Consider the following 12,142-nt stretch of genomic DNA (forward strand, 5'->3'; position numbering starts at 1 on the left):
ATATACCTAATACTTATTCTAATTAAAATCTAGTTTCTTTATAGAAATAACTACTAGTAAGCGCTAAAGTCTTAATAATACTTACTTTATATTCTATTTCTTCTTTATATTAACTAATAGATTATCTAGTTAAGCTTTTAGCTATAGGCTTCTTTAAACTTTAGTTAACTCTAGAGTATCTAGAATATCTTAGCTATATATAGGCTGTTTAGATATTTTATTATTATTATTACTACTTACTTCTTAATCTATATTATTAGTTTTATTAGTAGAGAATATAGCTATAGCGTAGTCTAGCCTATTAATCTTAGTAAGGTTAGCTACTATACGCTAGTAAAAGGCCTTTAGGTAGTTTTCTAGCGTATAACTTTAGAAAAAGATACTATTAAGCTTTTCTAACTAATACTAACCTTTTTTATTAATACTATAAATATAAAATAGCCTCTTCTACTTAGATAGAAACTTAGTAAGTATAGATTAGTTATTTTTATAGAAGAAGTCTCTTAATAGAATAAAATTATCTAAAGAAAGCTTACTTAGCTAAAAGACTTTTAACTAGTTAAAATAGTTTTTATTTTTATACCTAAAACGTATAGTATAGTTAATAAACTTCTTAAATTATTTATCTCTATAATTAAACTAGTAGACTTATATTATAAGAAAGATAGATATATTCTAAATATTATTCTATAGAAGCGTCTACTAAGTTAGAATAGATAGTTTAATAGGTAAGATATACTACTAGCCTAAGACTAAGTAAGCTAGTATCTTATTTATAGATTACTTAATAGTAGTGTAGTTAGTCTATAGAATATTAGGTAAATTATCTATCTAGTTACTAGAAAGCTTTTTTAGAGTAGCTATAATAGGCGCGTACTCTTACTTAATAAGTTCTTACCTCTAAGAGTAGTAGGCGCTTAAAATAACTCTATTAATTCTCTATTACTTCTAAAGCTCTTCTATAAGACTTTTATTCTTAGAACCTCTATTAGCTAATATTTTAAGTAGAATACTCTATTAATAAAAAATATTATATAGTAGAAACTTCTAAACACTTTTTAAGTTATTTTTAGCTAAGGCCTTAGCTTCTACCTATTATAAAAGGTAGTCTTAGATAATAATAAAAAACTTCTTACTATTATAGCTAGGTAGTATATAAATAATATTAATAGTAATCTATATAAATAGTATTATTAGTAGCTTTATAGGCTAGAGCTCTTCTTAAACTATTACTAATATATATAATTAGTACTTAGAGTAGAACTATATATAGCGCTTAACTTAATTATACTATTCTTTCTAATAGTAGCGTATCTATACCTTACACTAAGTACTCTTCTTATCTTAGTAGCTAGACTTATTATAGAAAGATCTAATAATCTTATACTACTTATCTATTAAGTTAACTACTCTTTATAAAGGCTAGCTTTCTAAAAAGATTATAAAGAGATATTATTCTCTAATAGTTATTTAGAGCGCTTTCTTTTTAAACTTATAAAACTTAGTAGTAGATATATACTTAGGCCTTCTATAGAAAAGAAGCTAGCCTATAATTACTTATAACTTATTACTATAGCTATCTACTAGTAGTTAATTATTAAAAGAAAGATTTACCTAGTATATTCTATACGTATACGCTAGAGCTTTACTAAAGATAAGCTAAACTATATTTAGGTGTGTATTAATAAAGTCTTTTATATCTTTCTTAGGTTTATTAGGTAGCTTCTAGCTATTTAGCTTAGGTATTCTTAAAAGAGTATTAGCTATAACGTTCTTCTTACTAGTAATATAAATAATATTAAACTTCTATATATTAAGAAGTATAAGCTACTAAGTAATTAGAGCTCTAGAGAGATTTATTACGCTTTATTAGAGTTGCGTAATAAGTATCTTTATATCTATCTTAACTTAGAAGTTTACTCTATAGATATAGAACTAAAACTTCTTTAGAGTAAGTAGAAGAGCCTTATATTTATACTTACTTAAATTCTAATTTCTCTTAGTAGTAGACTAAACTCTACTTTTAAAGCGTACTAAGTAATAATAGCTATTTAGGTTAAGCTATATAATAACTATACTCTAACTCTTTTTACTACTATTAACTATAAGAATAATCTTTTAGATAGGCTTAGTATAATTAATAGAAACTAGCGCTAGAGTAGTTATTAGAGCTACTTTAAGATATTCTATTACCTACTTCTATTCTAGGCTCTATTTAAATAGTATATTCTTATAGAGAAGTTTAAATAAAGAGGCTATAATAATAGTAAAATCTAGTACCTATACTCTATAGTAAACGCAGATTCTAAGAAATATTTAAACTTTCTTAGCGTTATAATAATCTAGCTAATATGTAATCTTATTAACTTTCTTCTTATTAAAGTAGTAGCTATATTTATTAATTTAATAGCTTATAATAATTATAAAAAAGTAGTAGAAGTTAAACTTATAGTCTAATATTATTACGCCTGCGCGCTTAATATCTATAAGTACTTTATTAATATTTAAAAGGTGTTTAGTAATAAACTACCTTATACTTAGTTCTACCTTATAGTTACTATAGCGCTTCTTTAGCTTCTTAATATATATATTATTAAAGTATAGTATATACCTATTAGAGATATAGTCTCTATAGATCTTTGTTATAATACGTATAAACTCTACTAAAGAGTTTATTATACTTATTAAAAGTATATATTATTATATAAGTTCTAAAAGTGTTAAAAAAGCTATTATATCTTTTAAGTTCTTATATAGCTCTACTTAGTTATATTCTAAAAAGAAGTCTAGTAAGCTTATAATAACGTAGCTAGTAAACTTCTCTAAAAACTTATTAGAATTAGGTAGTAAGTTAGTATTATAAATTAAAACTCTATTAAGCTTTTAAGTATTATTAATTAGATAGTATCTTTTATCTTTCTTAGTAACTAAGAACTATAAGTTATAATACTAGCTTTTATATAACTCTAAGGTACCTTTATTAATATAGTTCTAAATTATATTAATTATAACTTACTAAAGCTTTCTTAGAATAGAGAATTAGTTAACTCTCTAGGCTTAATATAGTACTATATTAATAATAACTAGAGAGATAATATCTCTACTAACTCTTTCTAACTCTCTAAAGTTTTAGGTAAGTGCTACTTTTTATTAGTAGAGAACCTCTAAAAGTATATTCTTCTCTACTAGTAATAACTCTAATAAGATTTTTATCTCTAAAATACATTTAAGTGTTATTTAAGTGCCTTAGAGAAATATAGTATATTATAGCTTAAAATACTTAGTAAATTAAGCTAATTAGCTATTAGTATTAGGTACTTACTTTACTACTACTTTTTCTTTCTAATCTAACTACCTCTTAATAGGTTACGTTAGTTAGCTAGAGTTATTAATTAGTTTAATCTTAACACCTTTATGCTTATAAGCTCTATTAATCTAAGTATTATTTAGCTATCTTACTATATACTTAGTAAGTAGGCGCTTAGGTTTACGTAATACTATAACTATATTAACTTTTAATATAAGGCCTTTATCTATCTTAGCTAGGTTTTTTACCTAAAAAAATATCTTACTCTACCTAGTAGTATTTTTATTATTAATACTATCTATAATATTACTTAGAAGTTAGGCTAAAAGCTCTTTAACGTCTTCTATCTTAAAAATATATAAATTTTTATTATCTCTTATTAGTAGACTTCTATTAAGCCTAAAGCCTATTAACTTACTATTTAATCTTAATAAGTACGCTGTTAGATTTTTTCTAGAAGCTCTATACTTCTTCTATAGAATCTATTTACTAATAGATTATATAGATATCTAACTACTACTTAGTCTACTACTCTTAGTCTTCTTTACTACTACTTCTACTACCTCTATATACGCGTACGCTACGCTATCTACTAGCTCTTTAGTTACGTACTAGAGTATAGCGCTAGCTACTACACTTTTATATCTTTTCTTACTATAGGTCTAGTATAAAGACTAGAAGCTATAAGCTTATTACTTCTAGTATATATAAATCTTATATTAGCTTAGCTATCTACGCTAAAAATATAATAGTATATTAATCTATTAGTTATATATTTAATACGCGCCTAAGCGTCTATTAGAAAAAAATTATCTAGAATAATTAGATTAGTGTAGAACTCTATAATAAAGAAGTTTATTTAGACTTTAATCTATTCTATAATAATAGAGACACTCTAGATAATATCTATAAAGCTTACTATACTTTTATTTATAGTAACTATCTAAGTAGCTTTTATACTACCTAGTAGTAATATAATTAGTAATATAGCTCTCTTAGCTACCTCTTTCTTAATAGTATTTAGCTTAGCGTCTAAGTCTAAGAGAGAGAGAAAGAAGTTTTTCTAAATATTAATAAAGACCTTTAGGTAGTCTTAGCGTAAGTGCTTAATACCTATTAGTTAGTTATATACTTAATTATCTCTTAGGTAGTTATAATCTATATTCTTAGAATTATACTTTTAGCCTTAATCTATAATAATATACTATTATATATAGCTAATCTTCTAGTTAGTTTAGTATTCTACTTTTAGGCTATAGTAGTTAACTACTCTACTAGCTTCTACTTCTACTAGTACGTAGTTAGAGAGAGTACTAAGAGTAATTATATTAACTATAGCGCCTAAGAGCTTATTAAACTTCTACTCTTTTTTTTTTTCTTTTTCTTATAAATCTTATTATTTAGTATATTACCTTAATATCTTAATAATATTAACTTTAAACTTATCTAACTTCTTATTTATATAGTTAGAGTTAAATAGCGTTTTATAAACTTTAGGTATATTACTAAAAAGAGTACTAATCTAAAGAGAGATTAAAGTGCCTAGAATACTATAAATTATAGTTTACGCGTTAGGCTCTAGCTTATTAATAATCTTACGCTTTCTTAGTTACTTATTAGTTATCTTAGGCTTTAGTTCTAATTATTCTTATAGTGTTATAGAAGCTCTATTATCTAGTTATATAAGATTATCTTCTTTACTAAATTAAATAACTCTTTTCTTATTTAGAGCCTAGTAGCTTAAAAAGTATTCTATTCTATTCTTATAGCCTTAGAGATATAGAATATAATTATTACTAGATTATTATAGTATTATCTTCTTCTAAACCTTAGAGAAGTTATAAAATACTACCTTCTTAGGCTCTAAAGACGCTCTAGAAATAGTTATAGCTATAATAGTGTTATTATATTAGTTTAAGTTTACTAGACGTAGGTAGTAGTCTAATTTATCTTTAGTAAAGATACTTAAAAGCTTCTAGAATTATTTTATATTATCTACTTAAAGGCTTCTAGTAGAGTCTAGTATAAGCTAAACTAAAATCGCGTTATTCTCTACGCTAATTAGAGTGTTTAGGCTACTAAACTAGGTATTAACTATAAAAAAGTTAATATCTTTTTTTAGAAATTATTATTTAATCTTAGCTAAAATACTTTTAGCCTATAGTTTTTAGCCTAGATTATTAATATAACTCTAGAGGTTCTTTAGCGTACTCTACTAAAGTATATTCTATTTATCTATATAAAGCTAGCTCTTATCTATATACACTTAAAGAGTTAGATAGTTCTACTTATAATAGTTACTTTTATTATATACCTAATAGTTTAGAGTTACTCTAAGAGTCTATCTATTTATAGTACCTTAATTATATCTAGGTTCTAGATTCTAAAACCTCTAGAAGTTATTATAGAACGTCTAACTAGTGTTCTATTAGTAACTACTATACTACTACTACTACTAAAGTTAATACTAGTTATTTAGCTAGTATTACCTTTAGCCTTAGAGTAAGTATACTTTTAGGTAGTTTACGCGTTTATTAGCTTAATAGTTTACTTTACTATATATATCTAAGTTATTTATAAGTTTAGTTTTATAGTAGATTTACTAGATCTTCTATAGTTCTATTTCTAGACTAGTATAATTAATCTTTAGGTTAAGTATCTTATTAACTAAGTTATCTACTTCTATATTAGTAGGTACTTTTTCTAGAGATAACTAGAAGGTATAGAGCTAAAGAGACTTATCTTAGAGTAAGATATTAAGCTTAGGTAGCTAGAAAGCCTATGTATAGTTATCTTAAGAGGCTAGTGCTAGTTACTAAAGTTACTAATAAACTATTAGCTGCGCTAGGTTAAATTTAACTTCTAGAATAATCTTCTTAACTACTTTAGAGAGGTTAAGTATATAAGCTTCTTCTTCTACCTCTAGATAGGTAGTAAAGTAGTTACTAATTTTAGTATAGTTAAATACCTTTAGGTTATTAGTTTTTAAACTAAACTTATTAAGTATCTTTATAGTATATCTAAAGAGTAGTCTCTTAACTAAGTAGAAATCTTAGTAATTCTTATTAATAGTTAACACTTTAATATAGCACTTACTATAAATCTAAAACTCTTATAAGTACTTTTTAATATTTAGATTAGATCTAGCTTAGCACTATAGAAGCTAGTACTTAAAGTACTTAGTCTAAGCTTTCTATTAGTCTTTGTTATTAGTATAAAAGAGCTTTCTAAGAGCTTCTCTAAACTTCTTCTAGAATTTAGTAACTAGAGCGTTAGTATATTTATTTAAAGCTTAGATAATAGCTCTCTACTTAGATTTATAGTACGCTAAAAAGTAATTAATTTTTATCTTATTTATAAACTTATAGTACTTTAATATATTCTTAAAGCGCTTAAGAAACGTAGTAACATTAGTTCTATTAAATACTAGAACTATCTCTAATAGGTATAGAGAAAGCTAAGTAGAATAGACTAGAGAGTAATTACTTAGCTACTAGAGAGACTAAGCTATTATCTAAAGAAGCTTTACTATATTATTATTCTAGAGTTATACTAGAGGTTATACCTAAGGCTACTAGCTAGTAGTGCCTAAGAACTCTAGAATATCTAGTATCTTAATATTCTCTTAGAATAATATAGGTATTACTTTAGACTTTATAAGCTTAGTTTAGAAAGGTAAAGATAGTTATTTAGTAAATTAGGCTTTTAAAGAGACTTTAGCAACTAACTTAGATTATTTATTAACTTTAGCTTTATTAGATTAACTTTTACTTATTTATATAAGGTAGTATATAAGTATTATAAATAGTATAATAGCTAGTGTAAATATTAAACGTATAAGTACTATTAATTAAGTTTAACTATTTACTTACTAATAAAGTTAGGTATTCTTTACTAGAAGAGCTATTACTACCTTTTTTATATACTATAATAGCTTTCTACTACTATCTTATTATTTAGTCTTTTCTTTTCTAGCTATACCTAAATTAAGATTCTCTATATTAGCTTTTCTAACTTTTCTTAGATCTTATTATTTATTCTTAGTAGAATAATATAGCTATATACTTTTTATTATATTATTTTCTATCTATATAGCTCTCTAAAGAGTAATTAGCCTAGTCTAAACCTTTTATTTAGCTCTTTACGTTACTTAGCGTAGCGCTACTATAGCTATATTATCTATTAGCCTAAGTAGTAGTTATTATTATTTAATTATTTATATTATTAGAGGTCTTTTAGTATACCTACTTCTTAGGTATCTATACTATTAGGTTTCTATAGTTTATAGTTTACTTCTATACATCTCTTAGGTATACTATTCTATATATTATCTTATTCTCTATCTTATATACTTATCTATTACTTATTCTATTATATTATATAATAATTATATTTTATCTTTTCTAAAGCCTAGTTAAACCTCTATTCTAATAAGCCTTTAGTAGATAAAATACGCACTTAAAGGTAGCGCGTAGCCTTTCTAAAGTAGAAGACTAAATAGATTAAGTTTTAGTTAGTTACTATATATAGTAGAGTAATTAGTAGTATCTCTATTAGAATAGGTACTTAATATAATTAATTATATTATGTATATATATATAGTTATTATTCTTATCTAAACACTATTTAGACCTAGCTTTCTCTAGCGCACTAACTCTTAAGTCTAATAGCTATTTAGCTTCTTATTATATTACTAGTTTTACTACTATATTATTAGAAAGAATAAGCGTATTAACACTTAGCTTAGATATATTAATATCTAGAATATATAGCTATAGTAGAAATATACTAAAGAATTATTTAAGGTTAAGTATTTAGAGACTATAATTATATCTATAGATAGATTAACTAAATTACTTACCTAATAATAGTTTAAGAAGTTTAAATAGCTACTTAACTTATAAGATTTATAATATTTAATTCTTAAGAAGTAAATAAAGTAGAGAGATTTTTATTTAAACTACTACTATAAAGAATAATTATATCTAAGCTAGATCTTAGTTACTCTAAATAGCGCCTAGTTATAGAGAAGTAATTACTAATAATTAATATAAGTACAAAAGTAGCTAAATTACTAAATTTTTCTGCTAGACTAATCTATATAGCTACTAACTTACTAACTACTATAGTAGTAATCTCTTTAATTATAACTCTTATAGTTATTCTTATTAAGAGCTAGCTTACTATTCTAGCTATTCTTAAAATTCTTAACCTAAGCTTATAGATAAGTAGTCTTAGCAGCTTAAGCCTATATATAAATCTTAAGCTAGATCTACTTAAGCTTAGTATATATTATTACCTTATTATACTTAGCTACTTCTAGTAGACGCTAAGTATAGTAGTAGAACCTACTACTTATAATACTAGATATAAAGCTATTAGACTAATAACTACGTAGCTAAGAATTATAATACTAAGAATAATTATTATATAGCTAAGACTAATAATTACACTACTAAAACTAGTAGTTATACTACTAAGACTAATAATAACTATACTAATTCTACTACTAATTCTATAGTAGCTAATTTCTAAACTAAGAAAGCTATAGCTAGAAGGTTAGTAGTAGTAGCTACTAGGTTAAGCTCTAATAATAATATTCTAAGTATTATAGTATTAGATTAAAGGCTATAGGTAGATAACTCTAAGTAGAAATTATAGATAGAGCTATTAAGCTACTACCTATATTAATCTTCTATATTCTTTTACTTAGTAGTATAGACTTACTATAAGCACTACGTTAATTAAACTTATAGAGAGTTATAGGTAGAGTACTCTTTAAGCTCTTCTTACTTAAGAACTTAGAAGTTTTACTTAATAGTTTAGCTAGAGTCTTAGAGCTACTTTTAGCTTTTTCTTTCTACTTCTTATAAGTGTAGAGATTTTTATAAAGCTACTTATAATACTTAATAGTATTCTTAGAGCTTTAGCGCTATTATTAAGTTAGTAAAGAATTAAAAAAAGCTAAAGAAAAGAATTATAAACTTACTTAAGTACTATAGTAATCTACTATATCTATAAAGTAATTATAAAGGTTTTAATTAGCTCTATAGTAATTATAAAAGTTATAGAATAAATACTATATAACTTAGTAAAGGCGCTTAAAGTAATTAGGCTTTAGAATATTATTAAGAAGTTACTAATAGATATAGCGCTTACACTAGAGATGTTAAGAAGCGTTATAGTTAGGTATTACTCTAACTTACTTACGCTAATAACTAGTATACGCTAGGTATAGATAATCTAGAAGAGTTTTAGGCTTAAAAGCTTTACCTTTAAATACCTTAGAAAAGTAACTATAACTATAGTTCTTACTTAGAAACGCTTACTTTTCTTAATTTTAAAAGCCTTAGTTCTTAACGTAGTTAGATTACTAAGAGCCTAAACTTTAAGTCTAGAAAGGCTTATTCTTAATAAAGATACTACTCTTAAGAATAGACTTAATAGTCTTTTAGATATTATTATTATTAAGGTTATTATTATTAAACTAAGAGCCTTTATAATCTAAATAGGTATACTTAATATATAAATCTAAGTACTTATAATTTTTATAGAGATTATTACTAGAGTTACTAAATACTATAAAGCTTAAATCTAGTTAATTATTAAAATTTATAAAGCTCTAAGATAGTTAAGTATTAAGAGTCTAATTACCTTATATAAAGCTACTACTAGAGAATAAACTATTAGCTACTATTATTCTAGAAGAGAGAAGTAGAACTTAATTAGTAGACGTCTAGAGTTAATTAAAGTAGGTAGAGATTACGTGTAGAGTATTATTAAGTAGAGTACTATTACGCTAAGCGCTATTACGCTAAGTACTTACTTATATATTATAATTACTACTACTAGAGGTATTATAATTAGAGCGTAAGACGCTATTATAGTAGAAGCTAAAGCGCTAATACTTATAGCTATTATTAGAGTTAGAAGTTAAGTTATTAAACTAAATTATAATAGTTAGCTATTAATTTAGGTATAAGAGTAAGAACTTACTATAGTAATAGAAAGAATAGAAGAGTAAGTAGAGTAGAGTATTAAGTAGAGTAAAGAATTAGGCGTAAAGCTTAAGAGCGCTAAGACTTAAAAGCTAAGAATCTTAAGTAGAAAAGTTAATTAGATAGATGTTTTATTAGCTTAATAGCTTAAGCGTTTTAATAATATAGAAGTAGATAATTATAGTAGAGAATAGAAGAATTAGAAAACTTATTATTATAAAGTCTCTAATCTTAGCTTAAGCGCGCACCTATATAGGTAGCTAGCGTAGCTTATTAAGCTATTAATTATACTATAAAGCTTATCTAGAAGAGATTAGAAGCCTAGATCTTACTATTAGAATTATCTCTTACTAGTTAGATACCTAGATTTCTATAGCTATTAAATATATTCTAGACTATTATAAAGTAATTCTTAAACTAATAGAGTTAATTTCTAAGCTATTAGGCTTTATTTAAATAAGTGTAAGCTTACTACTATTAGTGTTAAGTATAATTAAACGCTTAATTAGGCTGTAACCTACTACTACGCTTTAGATTCTTAAGCCTAGACTCTACTAGAGTATACTAATTATAGTAGATTTAATAGAATTAGTTTTAGTAGAGTAGATTAATACTCTTACTACTCTAGAGAGTATATTAAAGTTAGAGAATAGTTATAATTATCTAATTATAGACACGTAATCGCTTAGCTCTTAGATATATAACTAGAGATTTTATTCTAACTTTCTTTAGTAGTATAATAAGTAGAATAATTATAATATACTTAATTATCTCTAATTATTAATTATCTCTAGCTCTAATATTATATCTATCTAGTAGTAACGTAATTTATTACGTATATATTAGTTAACTTAGGTAGTAAAATTATAGAGCTTTAGATAACTATAGAGAAATAAACTATAGAAATAGATAACTTTATAAGCTAACACTATAATATAGCTATAGATATTTCTATAGTTATAGAGAGTATAATTATAAAGCCTATTTATATATAAAAGTTAATATCTATAAACTTTTTCTAGTATATAAAAAAACCTTAACGCTACTATATATTAAAATAGCTACTATAATAAATATACGTATCTAATATAATAGAACCTAGAGATATATAACCTATACTAGTATTCTAGTAAGTACTATTATTTAGTTCGCGCTCTAACTTAAAGAGATCTACTATTATCTAGACTTCTAGAATATGTTCTAGCTAAATCTAAGTTATCTTAACCTAGTGCGTTATTCTATAGTGTATATTATTATAGGTATCTAGTGTATTAAGCTTTTATAATACTTAGTATAAGATAATATAGCTAAGAGTAGTTATCTTTAGTAGAAGCTAAAGAAGCTATATAGTATAAAGTAGCGTCTTACTAATAGCTTTAATCTAGAGCCTTAGTAGTAGTAGTAGCTTATTATATCTACTATAGCTTACTAGAGCGCTCTATTTATAAACTTTCTAAGCTTCTACGCTTAAGTAAAGACTATTATTCTATAGGTATAAGCTCTTCTCTTTATAAGCGTATAAACTCTTTTCTTATCTTCTAGAATAACTCTAGATTAAATTAGTTAACTAATATAGACGCGCGCGCGCGCTTATAATAAGTAACTTTAATAATATATAGTAGAGAATAATAATAAAGAGTTAGAAGAATTAATAGATATAGTAGGTATTAATATAAAAGAGTAGATTAGTAGAGCGTATTAGTAAGAAAGAGAAAGAGATAAGTTATTATTATTATTATTAGTATTTACGTAGTTATATCTATATTATAATAATATAATTAAATTATAAACCTAAATACTAAGTACTAAGTGCTAAGTAATAAGTAAATACTACTAC

The sequence above is a fragment of the Alternaria conjuncta genome, assembly GCF_024043145.1.
Source record: "Alternaria conjuncta strain BMP 0040 chromosome Unknown scaffold_2, whole genome shotgun sequence".
Classification (NCBI taxonomy): Eukaryota; Fungi; Ascomycota; class Dothideomycetes; order Pleosporales; family Pleosporaceae; genus Alternaria; species Alternaria conjuncta.